The sequence below is a fragment of the Syngnathus typhle genome, linkage group LG8, assembly GCF_033458585.1.
Source record: "Syngnathus typhle isolate RoL2023-S1 ecotype Sweden linkage group LG8, RoL_Styp_1.0, whole genome shotgun sequence".
NCBI classification, from domain to species: Eukaryota; Metazoa; Chordata; class Actinopteri; order Syngnathiformes; family Syngnathidae; genus Syngnathus; species Syngnathus typhle.
Genome location: NC_083745.1, coordinates 15,863,032 through 15,882,358, shown reverse-complemented (window position 1 = coordinate 15,882,358; position 19,327 = coordinate 15,863,032).

The window sequence follows — 19,327 nt, the reverse complement described above, 5'->3', positions numbered from 1 at the left end:
TCCATGGCCACAAGTGCTGACCTCCGGTGGGGCCTGTCAGAAGTTACAGCCACGTCCAGCAGTGTGCAAACGTTCCACGCAGCAATGCATAGATTTTTTCTTAAACTTTTTTTGTAATTTCGACCGCAGTGGGGGGATGCTCCGACGATTGCGGTTTACCGTCCGGAGTGTGAAGAGCAGACAAATTTTTAGACCACCTTTTCTAGGTCCTTCCCCATCTCAGGGGTGTGCAGTGTGGAGCTGCACAGTCACAATGGAAGCTGCCAAGGAGATGCGCTGCTCCATCCCACAATCTCAACGACCATCATTTCATTGCCGCCTATGCCCACCGCCATTCCACATCGACGCAGGGCTTTTTGGGGGAGGGGAGGGGTGGTTGTAGGAGGGGGGCAAGATGCTTGCGCAAAGGTGGGAATTAAGGTGAGGATGTGGGTGCGCAGTCCACATTCCCACCGTCTTCACTCCTACCAGGTGAAATCTCCAGTGGCATGAGAGAACCCATGATGACCTTCGACTGGCAGGAGTTGCAGGGGGCTGCCAGTGGTCCGGCTTATTGGACTCCGCCTATGTCTGTCCCCAGGTGCAGGTTTGGGATCACTCTAAGTCTGGTCTCTACCCTTCGACCTGTTTGGCTTGGGTGACCCTGCCAGTAGTGCGAGACTCCAGCCGACATAGCTCTAGGGGTCATAGAGACACGCAAAGTGTCTCACCACGATAAGGTGGTGAGCCCGTCGAGGCATCTGGTAACGTACAAACCAGAATGCCATACATTTAAATGAGAACTTGGCAACAATGTTTTGCTTCAGAGAGTTGCGAGTAAATTGTATTGGGCATCGATGCAAGGCGACCACGATTGTGAGTGATGCGAGTCACCCCGCTCACTCTTTGTTCGAGCTTCTGCCCTCTGGGAAGAGGTACAGAAGCCTGCGCTCCCGCACCTCCAGACTCTCAAACAGCTTCATACTCCAGGCTGTTAGGATCCTGAACTCGCTCCCCCGTTCTGCGTAGCGTCCTGTACTTTCACTGTCTGAACTGTCTGAATGCACACTGGCTCTTATTATTTATTATTTGTTATTACTCTTATTTATTGTTTGTGCCTTTTTGTTTATGATGTTTTTTACTTTTGCGCTATGCTTGCTGGCTCCGTTATTTATTGTGTTATCTGTTTATTTATTATTTATTCATCACTCTTACTATTGATTGTTAGAATTTTTGCCTTCTTGTTTTTATATTGTGTCGCGTACATGTATGTCTATCGTGTTATGTGTCTCGTCACCGTGGGATAGAGAAAAACGTAATTTCGGTCTCTTTGTGTGTTGTGACATGTGGAGAGATTGACAATAAAGCTGACTTTGACTTTGACTTTTCTACAACTCCATAACAATAACCATGAACATTCTTGAATCAAGATGTGTCAAACATACAAGGTTCGATTAGGCCTGTGTTTGATCAGGCCCGCAGGATATTTTAAAAGTTGAAAAATTCATAAAAGACACGGAATTCATATTTTTAATAATATGCAGTTCATGGATTATCTGCTATGGGGCACACTGTTTTGATCAGCATAGAAGAAAGCAACAACTCTTCACAGCGAAAAATATGACGCCTTGCAAAGACAACTGAGAAGAGATAAGATCAACGGCTTTCATCCAGAGCTGACAAGTCAGTGAAGCAGCGGTAAAAGCCAGCTACCTGATTGCCAGCGAAATAGCATTAGCATCAAAGCTGTATTCCGATGGTGACTTTGTTAAACGATGCATGATGAAGGCGGCTGAAGTTGCACGTCCCGAAAAGCAACAAGCTTTTGCTAATTATATTAGCCTAACGAGGAGAAATACTATAGTATTTCGGACCTATCAGCAGATTTAGACAGCCAATTGAAAAAGAGAGTCACGCAGTGTTCCCTCTAAGCTGCGCAGTTGCGCAATTGCGCACTGGTCGCGTACAAGAAACTCCATGCTGCGCACTAAATAAAATTCTGCATAAAATGATTGATTAATATCTAATGTTAAACGTAATCTAATCTAATTGGGTGGACGAATGATTTTCTTTCAGTGCCTTTTTGTAGTGTAAATCAATAATTGACAGGTGTCCAGCCAATGATATGATATGATTCACTTATACTACATAGCCAATCATAGGATTGGTAGTGCCTGAACATGTGTCCTGCCCATCCGTGCCGCGCAGGTTAGCTAGCTAACGACAGTGCAGCGGAGTCAAACGAAGCAAATGCTAAATTAGCTAATTATGGCGAAACGAATGAGAAGCAACACATCCACTCGCCAAGCCAAAAATAAACAAGAGATGCGGCACTTCTTTTAAGATTGAATAGCTGCCGGAGTGTGTACAAGTACCGTTTTGGCCCGAATATAAGACGAAATAATTGCATTGAAATAAGACTGAAAAAGTAGGGGTCGTCTTATGTTCGGGGTCTAGACATTATACCCATTTTCACAAGGTTGCTAGTATCGACTGAATGTGATGCTGTGATTGTGTGTGACTTTGACACAAAGTGAGTATATACATTTCAGTGTTACTACTGTCCACTGTTGTGCCGTTTGTCCGATCGCGGTTTGCTTCGTGTGCGCGCCGTTTGATTGACAGCTCCGGCGCGCTCCTTTAAGTTTGCCTCACATCGTACGAGTAGCCGTTACGCAGCGGCATGGCGACTAACGGTCGCCAGCAAATGTATTTTGTTGTCTCGATCAATGACTTATGTTTGGTGTGACGACGAGTGTATTTCATTTGTGGTTATTTATTATTATTATTATTATTATTATTTTGCCAATAATTCAGAAAAGCAATCAGAACTGAACCACGTCTTCCCTCCTGTGTTCTGACCGACACCCGGGGGCGAAAAGAGCGTAACCATCCGGGCTAACCCCCCATACCAGGGGTCACCAACACGGTGCCCGCGGGCACCAGGTGGTCCGTGAGGACCGCATGAGTCGCCCGCAGGATTGTTCTAAAATTAACTCAAATAGCTGCACTTGTCAGTGAGCTGCATCTATTTATTTTACAGTCAAAGCTCGGTTTTCGAACGTCCCGGTTCTCGGACAAATCGGAATTCAAACAAAAAATTCGCAATTTTTTTTGCTTCGGTTGTCAAACAAAATTCGGAGGTCGAACCTCGCGAGAGGAGCCGGGAGGACCCGAGAAATTCGACGGCGCGGCCCGGATGACGACTGACTCCGTTGTTATTCTATTTTCGTTACTTTGAGGATTGTATTAACCCCTAATCATGGCTCCAAAGAAAGCAAGTGGGAGCAGTAAAGCCATCCTAAAACACAAAGACGCTCTTAAAGCAATGCGATAGTGAGTGCCCGGCGCACTGCGGTTGCGCGATCGGACCAAATTAAGCTCCCTGTGCACTGAGGTCCACTTAAATTTTGGAAAGTACATCAGGAAAATATTTTCTAAATTTTAGCGACGGCTCTGTCACAGTAATGCGACCAGCGCGGTGCAGTTGCGCGGTCGGCGACCAGCTACGGTTGCGCGTTCGGCGGTGTGCTGCAGTTGCGCGATCGAACAAATATACGCAAATAAAAAAATGCTTAAAAAATGCTTTTGTCTTGAAAAGGATTACATTTTTTCCATTATTTTTAATAGGACAAATAGATTCGGAATTTCACCGATTCGCTTCTCGATCCGCCTTCTGGAACGGATTGTGGTCAAAAACCAAGGTTTGACTGTATTTTTGCTATTCTTGTTAAAATCTCACTTACACATGAACTAGAAATGACAATAATAACACACTGTGCGCGCTGTCGCCTAAGGTCGGGATTGATTGGATCGGCCAGGCCACCATACGGGTCGGGGACTCGTGAAAAATAAAAATAACAAAAACAAAATACATAAAAAAATAAAAAATAAAAAGAAATTCCCCTCTCACCCTCCGCGGGTGGTCTCCCACTCCAAGCTCGGGTCCTCTACCAGAGGCCTGGGAGCTTGAGGGTTCTGCGCAGTATTTTGGCTGTTCCTAGCACTGCACTCTTCTGGACTGAGATGTCTGATGTTGTTCCTGGAATCTGCTGTAGCCACTCCTCCAGTTTGGGGGTCACTGCCCCAAGTGCCCCAATGACCACAGGCACCACCGAGGCCTTCACTTTCCAGGCCTTCTCAAGCTCTTCTTTGAGGCCCTGGTATTTCTCTAGCTTCTCAAGTTCTTTTTTCCTGATGTTGCCATCGCTTGGTATTGCTACATCCACTACAACGGCCTTCTTCTGTTGTTTATCCACCACCACAATGTCCGGTTGGTTCGCCATCACCTTCTTGTCAGTCTGGATCTGGAAGTCCCACAGGATCTTGGCTCGCCCATTCTCTGTCACCTTAGGGGGTGCTTCCCACTTTGAACTTGGGGCTTCCAGTCCATACTCTGCACAGATGTTCCTGTACACTATGCCAGCCACTTGGTTATGACGTTCCATGTATGCTTTCCCTGCTAGCATCTTACACCCTGCTGTTATGTGCTGGACTGTCTCAGGGGCCTCTTTGCACAGCCTGCACCTTGGGTCTTGTCTGGTGTGGTAGATCTTGACCTCTATTGCTCTGGTGTTCAGAGCCTGTTCCTGTGCAGCCATGATGAGTGCCTCTGTGCTGTCCTTCAGTCCAGCTTTTTCCAGCCATTGGTAGGATTTCTTGATGTCAGCCACTTCACTTATCTGTCGATGGTACATCCCATGTAGGGGTTTGTCCTCCCATGATGGTGTCTCTAGCCACTCCTCCTCTGTTTGCCATTGTCTGAGACATTCACTGAGCACGACATCCGTTCGGGCCTTTTCCTTGATGTACTCATGGATCTTGGCTGTTTCATCCCGAACAGTGGCTCACACACTATATATATATATATATATATATATATATATATATATATATATATATATATATATATATATATATATATATATATATATATATATATATATAAAAATAAAAAAAAAATTCCCCTCTCACCCTCCGCGGGTGGTCTCCCACTCCAAGCTCGGGTCCTCTACCAGAGGCCTGGGAGCTTGAGGGTTCTGCGCAGTATTTTGGCTGTTCCTAGCACTGCACTCTTCTGGACTGAGATGTCTGATGTTGTTCCTGGAATCTGCTGTAGCCACTCCTCCAGTTTGGGGGTCACTGCCCCAAGTGCCCCAATGACCACGGGCACCACCGAGGCCTTCACTTTCCAGGCCTTCTCAAGCTCTTCTTTGAGGCCCTGGTATTTCTCTAGCTTCTCAAGTTCTTTTTTCCTGATGTTGCCATCGCTTGGTATTGCTACATCCACTACAACGGCCTTCTTCTGTTGTTTATCCACCACCACAATGTCCGGTTGGTTCGCCATCACCTTCTTGTCAGTCTGGATCTGGAAGTCCCACAGGATCTTGGCTCGCCCATTCTCTGTCACCTTAGGGGGTGCTTCCCACTTTGAACTTGGGGCTTCCAGTCCATACTCTGCACAGATGTTCCTGTACACTATGCCAGCCACTTGGTTATGACGTTCCATGTATGCTTTCCCTGCTAGCATCTTACACCCTGCTGTTATGTGCTGGACTGTCTCAGGGGCCTCTTTGCACAGCCTGCACCTTGGGTCTTGTCTGGTGTGGTAGATCTTGACCTCTATTGCTCTGGTGTTCAGAGCCTGTTCCTGTGCAGCCATGATGAGTGCCTCTGTGCTGTCCTTCAGTCCAGCTTTTTCCAGCCATTGGTAGGATTTCTTGATGTCAGCCACTTCACTTATCTGTCGATGGTACATCCCATGTAGGGGTTTGTCCTCCCATGATGGTGTCTCTAGCCACTCCTCCTCTGTTTGCCATTGTCTGAGACATTCACTGAGCACGACATCCGTTCTGGCCTTTTCCTTGATGTACTCATGGATCTTGGCTGTTTCATCCCGAACAGTGGCTCTCACACTCAGTAGTCCTCGGCCTCCTTCTTTGCGGCTAGTGTACAGTCTCAGGGTGCTGGACTTAGGGTGGAACCCTCCGTGCATGGTTAGGAGCTTCCGTGTCTTGACATCTGTGGTCTGAGTCTCTTCCTTTGGCCATCTTATTATTCCTGCAGGGTATCTGATGACTGGCAGGGCGTAGCTGTTTATTGCCCGGATCTTGTTCTTGCCATTTAGCTGACTTCTGAGGACTTGCCTTACTCGTTGTAGGTATTTGGCTGTGGCTCCTCTCCTTGTGGCTTCATCGAGGTTGCCATTTGCTTGTTGGATACCAAGGTACTTGTAGCTGTCCTCAATGTCTGTTATTGTTCCTTCTGGGAGTGAGACCCCATCTGTATGGACTACCTTCCCTCTCTTTGTCACCATGCGACCGCACTTCTCTAGTCCGAATGACATTCCAATGTCTGTACTGTAGATCCTGGTTGTGTGGATCAGTGAATCGATGTCTCGCTCGCTCTTGGCATACAACTTTATGTCATCCATGTATAGGAGGTGACTGATGGTGGCCCCATTTTTGAGTCGGTATCCGTAGCCAGTCTTGTTGATTATTTGGCTGAGGGGGTTCAGACCTATGCAGAACAGCAGTGGGGACAGAGCATCTCCTTGGTATATGCCACATTTGATGGAGACTTGTGCAATTGGCTTGTAATTGGCCTCAAGGGTTGTTTTCCACAGTCCCATCGAGTTTGCAATGAAGGCTCTCAGGTTCCTGTTGATGTTGTACAGTTCCAAGCATTCAGTGATCCATGAGTGTGGCATGGAGTCGTAGGCTTTCTTGTAATCAATCCAGGCAGTGCACAGGTTGGTGTGTCGAGTCTTGCAGTCTCGGGCGACTGTTCCGTCAACCAGCAGCTGGTGTTTGGCTCCTCTGGTATTGCTGCCTATGCCTTTCTGTGTTGTGCTCATGTATTGAGCCATGTGCACACTTATCTTAGCCGCTATGATGCCTGACATGATCTTCCATGTTGTAGGGAGACAGGTTATTGGCCTATAGTTGGATGGGACTGTACCCTTCGTGGGATCCTTCAGGATCAGGATTGTGCGTCCTTCAGTTAACCATTCGGGGTGAGTTCCAACTTTTAGTAGCTGGTTCATTTGTTCTGCTAGGCGCTCATGGAGTGCAGTGAGCTTCTTAATCCAGTAGGCATGGATCATATCTGGCCCGGGTGCTGTCCAGTTCTTCATACCTGAGACTCTCTCTTGGATGTCTGTCACAGTGATGGTAACTGGGTTCTGCTCAGGGTGGTTGCTGTGGTCTTCTCTTAGAGAGACTAGCCATTGTGCCTCCCTGTTGTGTGATGTGTTCTTCTCCCATATGCCCTTCCAGTATTGCACAGTCTCCAGTCTTGGTGGGTCCTCTCTGCTGTTGTTACCCTGAGAGTACACTTTTCCTGGTTGGGTTGTGAAGAGCCTGTTTATTCGCCTGGCTTCACTTTCTCTTGTGTATCTCTTTAGGCGGCTGGACAGGGCTAGGAGCCTCTGTTTGGCAGTCTCCAGTGCTTCAGGTATGTTCATCTGGCTGTACTTCTTGGGTGCTGGTTTCTTCATTGCACCTTTCTGGATCTCCGATAGTTGGCTCACGTCTCTCCGCACTGTCTTGATCTTAGCCTCCAACCTTGTTTTCCATGGTGGGTCTTGTATCTCATGCTTGATATTGCTCTTGTAACCAAGCATCTCCAGGATCACTGTTGCTGAAGTGTATATCAACTTATTGGTTTCAGTGATGGTGGTTGTAGGGATTGTTCTCAGTGCTGCATTCAGATCTTCAACCAGGCTTTCTGGTGGTGCTTCTCTTAGCCTTTGTAGTTGGCGTCGGGGTTGGCTGCTGTTCATTCGAGTCATGATCTTATTTTTCAGGTCAGTTGCTGACTTGTTCAGGCTTGCATATTCTCTTGGAGCTGTATACCCAATTACTTGGGCAGTTGATGTTGACTCCTCTCTGACTTGGTATTCGGGTTCCTGTGTGACTTGGCATCTGTGTTGTACCTCGTCAATCTCAAGTTGTGATATCAATTGCCGTTTCTGGATATTGGAGCACTTGTTTAGCGGTTAGTGTTGAGTGTGGATATCGCCCTTGCCATTGCTCCCACATTCGCTTCATGTACCCTCTCTGTCTTGGTTCACTGGAGTAGTAGCACTCCAACAGTGTTAGGTTCTCACATCTCGCCCATTTCCGCCTTGTTCCAGTAGCCCACTTTACATCTAGGCGTTCTGGTTCCCCAACGCCTGACGCAGACCTTGTTTGTCCGGGCGACGTCTGAGCCGGCATCTCATTTGATTCTTTATCTCTCATCATGTTTATGAGGTAGGCGATATCGTCAAGGGTCTTGCCCACAGACCCACACTGGATGATGGTATGGCTCCGCCCCGACCTGGTCTCGAACCCGGGTCCCGCTGGTTGATAGTCTGGCGACTATCCTACTGAGCTATCCAGCCGATATATATATATATATATATATATATATATATATATATATATATATATATATATATATATATATATATACCGTTTTTTTCCGTGTATAATGCGGCCCCATGTATAATACGCACCCTAAAAATGGCATGTTGATGCTGGAAAAAAGCCTGTACCCATGTAGAATACGCACCTAATTCTTTGAAAAAAAAATTTTGCAATTATTTTTTATTTATTTTTTTAAGTCCCAATGATCGTCACACACGCAGGGAGGCAATGGGTCCCATTTTTATAGTCTTTGGTATGGTCTTAACTAGTCTGGTGGTGCGGGAGCGCAGGCTCCTGCACCTCTTCCCAGAGGGCAGAAGATCAAACAAAGAGTGAGCGGGGTGACTCACATCACTCACAATCGTAGTCGCCTTGCGGGTGAGATGGGAGGTGTAAATGTCCTTCAAGGAGGGGAGTGAAGCACCAATAATCTTACCAGCCGTGTTCACTATGCGCTGCAGGGCCTTCAAGTTGTATTCAGTGCAGCCGCCACCCCAAACAGCAATACAGCTGGAGAGGACGCTCTCAATGGTGCCGCGGTAAAATCTAGTCATGACGGCCGGAGGAGCGCTCACTCGCCTGAGTTTCCGCAGGAAGTACAGGCGGCGCTGGGCTTTCTTTGCCAGTGATGCGGTGTTGGTGGACCAGGAGAGATCCTCACTGATTTGCACCCCCAGGAACTCAGCGCTGCTCACTCTCTCCACCACAGCACCGTCGATGGTCAGCGGCAGGTGTTGGGTGTGACCCTTCCGGAAGTCCACAACAATATCCTTGGTCTTGTCGACGTTCAGCAGGAGGTTGTTGTCCCTGCACCACGTGGTCAGAAGGTCAACCTTCAGCCTGTATTGAGTCTCGTCTCCCTTGGTGATGAGACTCACCAGAGTCGTGTCGTCAGCAAACTTCACTATGCGGTTGTCGCTGTAGGTTGCAGTGCAGTCATGCGTCAGGAGGGTGAAAAGCAGCGGACTACGCACGCAGCCTTGGGGGGCCCCCCATGCTCAGCGTGATGCTGGCGGAGATTTTGTCGCCAACACGTACCACCTGTGGCCTCTGACAGAGGAAGTCCAGTAGCCAGTTGCAGAGGTAGGTACTGAGGCCCAGCTTGTCAAGTTTGCTGATGAGACGTTGTGGCACAGTCCCTTCTCTCCAGGTGGGTGAGGGCTGAGTGGAGGGCAGAGGAGATGGCATCCTCAGAGGACCGTTTGGCTCGGTACGCAAACTGGAAGGGGTCAATGGTGGGGGGGAGAACGGATTGGATGTGCTCCAAGACAAGCCGCTCAAAGCACTTCATGATGATGGGCGTAAGTGCCACGGGGCGGTAGTCATTGAAGCAGGACGGAGCGGGTTTCTTCGGTACAGGTACGATGGTGGCAGCTTTGAAACACGACGGGACGATGGCCTGCTGCAGGGACGTGTTAAAGATGTCTGTGAAGACATCCGTCAGCTCACCAGCGCAGTCCTTCAGCGCACGACCCGGGATGTTGTCAGGGCCCGCCGCCTTACGGATGTTGATAGCGGCAAGCGCCCTCCTTAATAACCCTTTCCAGGTTCTTTACAGAAAAAAAGTCAGGAAACAAATAATAACACTATGAATGAAATAAATAATAACTAAATAACCCTCTCTAAGTTCTTCACAGAAAAAACAGGAAATAAATAATAACTAAATAACTCTCTCTGGGTTCTTCATAGAAAAAAAAGCCATGGAACATTAACTTTCTGTTGTGCCATGCACAATCTTAACGGATAAAAGTTCAGCTCAGTTGTCAGAGCAGAATCTCTCTGACGGATATGAGCAGTCTCTTAAAGTTCTTGCGTTCCTTCCTTATAATCCTTTTGTAGGTTCCAGTAGGCTTGTAGACACCGCTGTCTTCTTTGTTAAAGTTTGCTAGTGCGTCATAGTCTAAAGTAAAATTTGTTGTGGCAGTTCTTAGGCGAGATCCGAGGTGTTGGTCCGTTTACCTGGATCTGTGATGGGTTGATATTGACGTTCATGTGGCTGAACGTCACGTACGTCGAGCCAAATTGGCCACTCTCTTTTAAACGCTCGGCACTGTGTCCACCTTGCTTTTCCTTGGGCGACTCATTTTAATGGAAGGATTCCAGGGGAAGGCTTGTGGGTGGCTTTAGCGCAAAACTGCATCTGAAAGCTCAGCGCGAATTACAAGAATGCTGTCGTCACAGCCTATGCTCTAAATTCGGGACTGATACAAATAGAGCGCGAGTGCGCCATGTCCGTACTACTGAGTACGTACACGCACTTGTGAGTTTGCACCGAGCTTTGTTCACGGCTTCCGGTAGTAAATGCGCAGGCGAGCGCTTCCCCATCTACTGGGGAAACGCAGTCACCCATATTAGTACACCAGTTGTTATTGACGTACATACAGATACCCCCCCCCAGCTCTTGCCGGAGTTCTCAGTCCTGTCATGACGCTGTGTGGTGTAGCCTGCTAGCTCGATAGCAGAGTCCGGTATGAGTGGATGACGCCAGGTTTAGGTGATCAGCACCATGCAGCAGTCCTTCGCGGTCTGGCTCACAGACATCTGTAGAACAAAAAACAAACAATGCGTAGATCGGGAGAGCACTGACCCGCTGCAACTGCGTGCGCCGCCATCTTGCCACGAGGCTCCACTGTGTGTGTGTGTGTGTGTGTGTGTGTGTGTGTGTGTGTGTGTGTGTATGTATATATATATAGTATATATATATATATATATACTATATACATACACTGCTCGAAAAATTTAAAAGAACAGTTTTTTATCAGGGTATGGCATGAATTAAATTACACTTTTCTGATAAGGTTTTGGTCAGGTACACGGCAGAGGGGGTTATTAATCAGTTTAACAACAGGTGCACTAAAGGGGCAACAACGAGATGGTCCCCAAAACAGGACCGGTTTTGCAGGTGGAGGCCATTTCAAGTTCCTCCCTCTTGATATTTTTTAACTGGTTTTCCACAAGTGTTGGCTTTAGCTAGAGTCATTATCACGAATGGGAGCATGAGGCGATTTCTTAACCCTCCTGAAGTTGAGCAGATTGTCCAACTCCTCCAGGACCGTGGAACTCGATTGGCACTTACCATAGAACACCAGAATTGGCAAGTCCGCCACTGGCGCCCTGTGCTTTTCACAGATGAGAGCAGGTTTACCCTGAGCACCTGTGATAGACGTGGAAGGATCTGGAGAAGCCAAGGAGAGTGCTATGCTGCCTGGAACATCATTCAGCATGACCGGTGGTGGGTTGGTCTGGGGAGGCATTTCTATGGAGGGACGAACAGACCTCTACAGGCTAGAGAACGGCAGGTATCAGGATGAAATCCTTGCCCTCATGGTCAGACCCTACACTGGTGCAGTAGGTCCTGCGTTCCTCCTGATCCACAACAATGCCCGGCCTCCTGTGGCAAGACTATGCAGACAGTATCTGGAGGATGAAGGAATTGACACAATTGAATGGCCCTCACGATCACCTGATCTAAACCTGATAGAACACCTCTGGGACATAATGTTTCGGTCCATCAGATGCCACCAGGTTGCTCCTCAGACTTTACAGGCACTCACTGATGCCCTTAGACAGATCTGGGAGGACATCTCACAAGACACCATTCGTCGTCTCATTAGGAGCATGCCGCGACGTTGTCAAGCATGCCTAAAAGTTTGGGGGGGGGGGGGCACACATGATATTGAAAAGAATTTTGAGTTGCAGAAATTGAATTTAGGCAAAATAGAGAAGCCTGCCATTCACTTAGATTTTTGGGGTGTCTATATACTGAGCCCTCTGCTGCTGAAAACTTTTATTTCCATCAAAAGATGCGGCATCCTTTTGTTCCTGAGACAATAAACTGTCCATATCAGTATAGATATCCAACATGTTTTTTTCACCATTGAAATCTGATGTGTTTTCAAAGAGTTCCCTTAATTGTTTTGAGCAGTGTATATATATATATATATATATATATATATATATACCGTTTTTTTCCGTGTATAATGCGGCCCCATGTATAATACGCACCCTAAAAATGGCATGTTGATGCTGGAAAAAAGCCTGTACCCATGTAGAATACGCACCCAATTCTTTGAAAAAAAAATTTGCAATTATTTTTTATTTATTTTTTTAAGTCCCAATGATCGTCACACACGCAGGGAGGCAATGGGTCCCATTTTTATAGTCTTTGGTATGGTCTTAACTAGGCTGGATGTAATTTTTTTTGTTGGCGTTGATTTCTCCGACTGCCCGTAAAGGCACCACCGCAATCAGTGCGGACGTGAAAAAGGCGGCTCTGTATGGGAGAGGCGTTGAAGAGGAATAAAAACACCCTTGGAAACCAAAACTTGCCCCTCGTCGTGACTCGGAGCCGCAACAAATGTTTCGGATTTGTGTAGGGTACATTGTGACAGCAAACGAGCAGGTGATCGAGCAAGCGTCTGATACGAGAGCATTGCGGTCGTATGGAGCGTGTTTGAAGTGAACAGCAGAGACGAAAGGAACAAGGCAAAGTGTTGTGAAATTAATAATTACCTGTAATACGCATTTTGTTATTTGCTGATTGAAACTGCTAATTAAACTGTGAATTGAAACTAATAGGAAGAAAACAACTCTCGCTCTTTATATAGCTGACGTGTCTTGCGCATCCGTTCTGCGCATCGGATCCATAGTGCGCATGCGCAGTCATACTGCTTCCGTATGACGTCCGGTCCGCGATGGAGATTAAAAAACAAACAATAAAAACAACACACCATCAAGGATTGCACCATCGCATCAAACGATGTGTCGTCAATTATGAATTTTACTGACTAAGTGTGTTGGGCAGGATGGCTGAATGTGATGCGCGATTGACAACAAACAAGAAGAAAGGTGATTTCAAGTTTTATTTCGAGGGAGATTTGTCATGTCTCGTCCCTAGTTTTGCTATGTGTCTAGGTTGCCATAGTTTCTGTTCGCATCGCCCCTCCCTTCCTGTGTCACCTCAATCAATGTAACGTGTTTTGTATTTAAGTCCTGTCTGCCCCTCGCTCACCGTCGGATCATTGCATGTGTTACTGTCATGATGTCTGTTTGGTTTCTGTTCCTGTCTTTGGTAATGTCACCCTGTCTTTTTGTTCCACGTCTTTGTCGGTCAGTCCTGTTGTTGGTTTTGTTGTACCATGATTTTCTTAAAAAAAAAAAATTTAAAAAAAATTGTACCCATGTATAATGCGCACCCCAGATTTTAGGACAATAAATTAGCTAAATTTCGCGCATTATACACGGAAAAAAACGATATAACAATAAAAATATATATATATATATATATCCTTGCTGGCATCTTAGGGTCATTACTGCAAGTTTTGAGTTTTAGCATGCATAAAGTACTTCATACATTTGTTTTTTGCATTGAAACCTTTTGACTTTGTCAGGTACTTCCATTAAAACAAAATTATTAATTTTTTTTTTTTTTTTTACAAAATTATAAAGTGCTCTGGTGAAGAAAGTTAGTTTTGCCATGTTCGGGTCATTTTTTAGCGGTTAAAGTTCGAGACACCAGAGCAAAATCTGACAAGCTTGCTACCATCAGGGATGTTTGGGAGAGATGGGTGCAACTCCTTCCACTGATGTTCAACCCAGGGCCAGAGGTGACAGTGGATGAACGTTTTCTCCCTTTCCGAGGAAAATGCCCATTCCGGCAATACATGCCCACCAAGCCAGGCAAATATGGCATAAAAATCTGGGCAGCCTGTGATGCTAAAACAAGCTATGCGTGGAACCTACAGATTTACACAGGCAAATCTGCAAGCGGCATCCCTGAAAAAAACCAAAGAAAACGTGTAGTTCTTGATTTGACTACTGGACTGCAGGGTCACAACATCACTTGTGACAATTTTTTTACCAGCTATGACCTTGGACAAGAACTTCTCAAGAGGAAACTCACCATGGTGGGCACAGTAAGAACAAATAAATCTGAGCTGCCTGCTGAAATGTTGCTGGTGAAGGACAGCGCTCCACTTTCCTCCAAATTTGTATTCACAGATACCACCACTGTTGTTTCATATTGTCCAAAAAAAAGACGGAATGTGATACTGATGTCCACTCTTCACAAAGATGCTGCTGTATCATCAGGAAGAGACAAAAAGCCCATCATCATCATGGACTACAACAAAAACAAAGGAGGAGTAGACAATCTGGACAAGCTGACTGCCACATTCACTTGCCAGCGAATGACCAGGCTTGACATCGGCCAAAGCGAGTTTTGTCGAGTTCTGGACTTTGATGTGGGAACATTAAAGGAGCTCGGACTGCTACATCCTGAAGCGTCGCCGGGCTCGTCTGCTATTCCTCACCCGGTTGGGAAGCGTCGAAAGCGGTGTGCGAGGAGGCTGAAGTGGGGCAAACGCAGGGGCGTCCGGGCCAGGCTGGCGGCCAACCCTGCTCGCCCGGCCGTGCCTTCCATTCTTCTGGCGAATGTTCGATCGCTGGACAACAAAATGAATTACATTCACTTTCTGCGATCTACAAACCGGACAGTGCGGGACTGCTGTGTGCTCGTGTTCACTGAGACTTGGTTGACTGTCAACATTCCGGACTCTGCCGTACATCTGGAGCGGCTAGCGTGCTATCGGGCGGACCGGGCCATTGTACAAGGGGGGAAATCTCGTGGAGGTGGAATATGCGTCTACATCCGTGACGAATGGTGCCGGGACTCTGTAGTGGTATGCAAGCACTGCTCGCCACTGGCGGAGTTCGTGATCATTAAGTGCCGTCCTTTTTACCTGCCAAGGGAATTTACCGTGATTCTGCTAGTCGCGGTTTACATCCCGCCTTCCAACATCGAAGGCGACAGGATCGCGGCTCTTAGTGAACTGTACCAGGCTGTCAGTGAACAACAGACAGCGCACCCTGATGGTTTCACCATCTTCGCTGGGGATTTTAATCATGCTAACCTGAAGTCTGTTTTTCCGAGGCTTCACCAGCATGTTAATTTTCCTACGCGTGGCGACAGCTTCCTGGACCTGGTCTACTCTTCGCATAAAGGAGCTTTCAAAGCCGCCCCATCTTGGACTTTCTGACCATATCCCTGTTATGCTTTTGCCCACATACAGACAAATGGTGAGAGCGTCCAGGCCAGTTCGCAAGCAGGTACGGGTGTGGCCTGAGGGTGCCTCTGATGCACTGCGTGACTGCTTTGGCTCTACTGACTGGGACATGTTTAGGAGGGCTGCCACTTGCGACGATCGGACAGACATTGAAGAGTATACTGACTCTGTTTCCTCCTACATAAGGAAGTGCATTGATGATGTGACTCTCTCAAAATCCTTCGTCACTCGGGCTAACCGGAAGCCATGGCTGACAGGTGCTGTCTTCAGGCTGCTGAGGGCCAAGGACAAAGCCTTTAGAGAGGGGATGAGGCTGGCTTGAGGACTGCGAGGGCTGACCTGTCCCGGGGCATCAAAGATGCAAAGAGGGCGTTCTCGTGCAAAATTACCGCCCACTTCAAGGACAGCAGGGACGCACGGAGCCTTTGGCAGGGCATTCAGACCATCACGGATTACAAGCCCGCGCCGCAGAGCTGTGAAGGCGACGTCCGTCTGCTCAATGACCTCAACCGCTTCTTTGCTCGCTTTGACGCTCAGAACAGCACTTGCCCGCTGAAGGCCACTCCCCCTTCACACGAGCTGCCCCTGTGCCTCTCCGCCGACAGCGTGAGGAGGGCGCTTGCCGCTATCAACATCCGTAAGGCGGCGGGCCCTGACAACATCCCGGGTCGAGCGCTGAAGGACTGCGCTGGTGAGCTGACGGATGTCTTCACAGACATCTTTAACACTTCCCTGCAGCAGGCCATCGTCCCGTCGTCTTTCAAAGCTGCCACCATCGTACCTGTGCCGAAGAAACCCGCTCCGTCCTGCTTCAATGACTACCGCCCCGTGGCACTTACGCCCATCATCATGAAGTGCTTTGAGCGGCTTGTCATGGAGCACATCCTATCCGTTCTCCCCCCCACCATTGACCCCTTCCAGTTTGCGTACCGAGCCAAACGGTCCTCTGAGGATGCCATCTGCTCTGCCCTCCACTCGGCCCTCACCCACCTGGAGAGAAGGGACTCGTATGTGAGATTGTTGTTTGTGGACTTCAGTTCTGCCTTCAACACCATTGTGCCACAACGCCTCATCAGCAAACTTGACACGCTGGGCCTCAGTACCTACCTCTGCAATTGGCTACTGGACTTCCTCTGTCAGAGGCCACAGGTAGTACGTGTTGGCGACAAAATCTCCGCCAGCATCACGCTGAGCACGGGGGCCCCCCAGTCCGCTGCTCTTCACCCTCCTGACGCATGACTGCACTGCAACCGTATAGTGAAGTTTGCTGACGACACGACTCTGGTGGGTCTCATCACCAAGGGAGACGAGACTCAATACAGGCTGGAGGTTGACCTTCTGACCACGTGGTGCAGGGACAACAACCTCCTGCTGAACGTCGACAAGACCAAGATTGTTGTGGACTTCCGGAAGGGTCACACCCAACACCTGCCGCTGACCATCGACGGTGCTGTGGTGGAGAGAGTGAGCAGCGGTAAGTTCCTGGGGGTGCACATCAGTGAGGATCTCTCCTGGTCCACCAACACCGCATCACTGGCAAAGAAAGCCCAGCGCCGCCTGTACTTCCTGCGGAAACTCAGGCGAGCGAGCGCTACTCCGGCCGTCATGACTACATTTTACCGCGGCACCATTGAGAGCGTCCTCTCCAGCTGTATTGCTGTTTGGGGTGGCGGCTGCACTGACTACAACTTGAAGGCCCTGCAGCGCATAGTGAACACGGCTGGTAAGATTATTGGTGCTTCGCTCCCCTCCTTGAAGGACATTTACACCTCCCATCTCACCCGCAAGGCGACCACAATTGTGAGGGATGTGAGTCACCCCGCTCACTCTTTGTTCGAGCTTCTGCCCTCTGGGAAGAGTCAAAGTCAAAGTCAAAGTCAGCTTTATTGTCAATCTCTCCACATGTCACCACACACAAAGAGACCGAAATTACGTTTTTCTCTATCCCACGGTGACGAGACACATAACACGATAGACATACAAGTACGCGACACAATATAAAAACAAGGCAAAAATTCAAACAATCAATAGTAAGAGTGATGAATAAATAATAAATAAACAAATAACACAATAAATAAGAGGAGCAAAACGGAGCCAGCAAGCATAGCGCAAAAGTAAAAAACATCATAAACAAAAAGGCACAAACAATAAATAATAAGAGTAATAATAAATAATAAATAAACAGATAACACAACAAATAAGAGCCAGTGTGCATACAGACAGTACAGACAGTAAACGTACAGGACGCTACGCAGAACGGGGGAGCGAGTTCAGGATCCTAACAGCCTGGAGTATGAAGCTGTTTGAGAGTCTGGTGGTGCGGGAGCGCAGGCTTCTGTACCTCTTCCTAGAGGGCAGAAGCTCGAACAAAGAGTGAGCGGGGTGACTCGCATCACTCACAATCGTGGTCGCCTTGCGGGTGAGATGGGAGGTGTAAATGTCCTTCAAGGAGGGGAGCGAAGCACCAGCAATCTTACCAGCAGTGTTCACTATGCGCTGCAGGGCCTTCAAGTTGTAGTCAGTGCAGCCGCCACCCCAAACAGCAATACAGCTGGAGAGGACGCTCTCAATGGTGCCGCGGTAAATTGCAGTCATGACGGCCGGAGGAGCGCTCGCTCGCCTGAGTTTCCGCAGGAAGTACAGGCGGCGCTGGGCTTTCTTTGCCAGTGATGGGGTGTTGGTGGACCAGGAGAGATCCTCACTGATGTGCACCCCCAGGAACCTGGCGCTGCTCACTCTCTCCACCACAGCACCGTCGATGGTCAGCGGCAGGTGTTGGGTGTGACCCTTCCGGAAGTCAACAACAATCTCTTTGGTCTTGTCGACGTTCAGCAGGAGGTTGTTGTCCTTGCACCACGTGGTCAGAAGGTCAACCTCCAACCTGTATTGAGTCTCGTCTCCTTTGGTGATGAGTCCAACCAGAGTCGTGTCGTCAGCAAACTTCACTATGCGGTTGTCGCTGTAGGTTGCAGTGCAGTCATGCGTCAGGAGGGTGAAGAGCAGCGGACTGAGCACGCAGCCTTGGGGGGCCCGTGTGCTCAGCGTGATGCTGGCGGAGATTTTGTCGCCAACACGTACCACCTGTGGCCTCTGACAGAGGAAGTCTAGTAGCCAGTTGCAGAGGTAGGTACTGAGGCCCAGCTTGTCAAGTTTGCTGATGAGGCGTTGTGGCACAATGGTGTTGAAGGCAGAACTGAAGTCCACAAACAGCAATCTCACATACGAGTCCCTCCTCTCCAGGTGGGTGAGGGCCGAGTGGAGGGCAGAGCAGATGGCATCCTCAGAAGACCGCTTGGCTCGGTACGCAAACTGGAAGGGGTCAATGGTGGGGGGGAGAACGGATCGGATGTGCTCCATGACAAGCCGCTCAAAGCACTTCATGATGATGGGCGTAAGTGCCACGGGGCGGTAGTCATTGAAGCAGGACGGAGCGGGTTTCTTCGGCACAGGTACGATGGTGGCAGCTTTGAAACACGACGGGACGACGGGACCACTATCCCATGGTGACAAGACATAGTGCACAATTATACAATAATCAACATTATCATAATTATAGTAATAATTTCTACGTAAACAATACTTAAACAACCTAGTAAAAAAAAAAGCAAATTAACCTTCAGGACTACTCTGCTCCTACTTGAGATTGACTCACCTTGAGAAGTCGTATTGGATTGTGTTTCTGTATGGCAGAAATAAAAGTAAAAGTTATTTTACCAACCTTCACTTTCAGAAACCTACAATCATACATCATCACAGATCATTGACTGATCTTGAAAAAAGGAATCTAATTTTGGCATTGAAAGAAAAATGAACATAATTCAATTAAACTACTAGTTATTGTTTTTTTTAAATGTCGCATAAGTTTAAGGGATT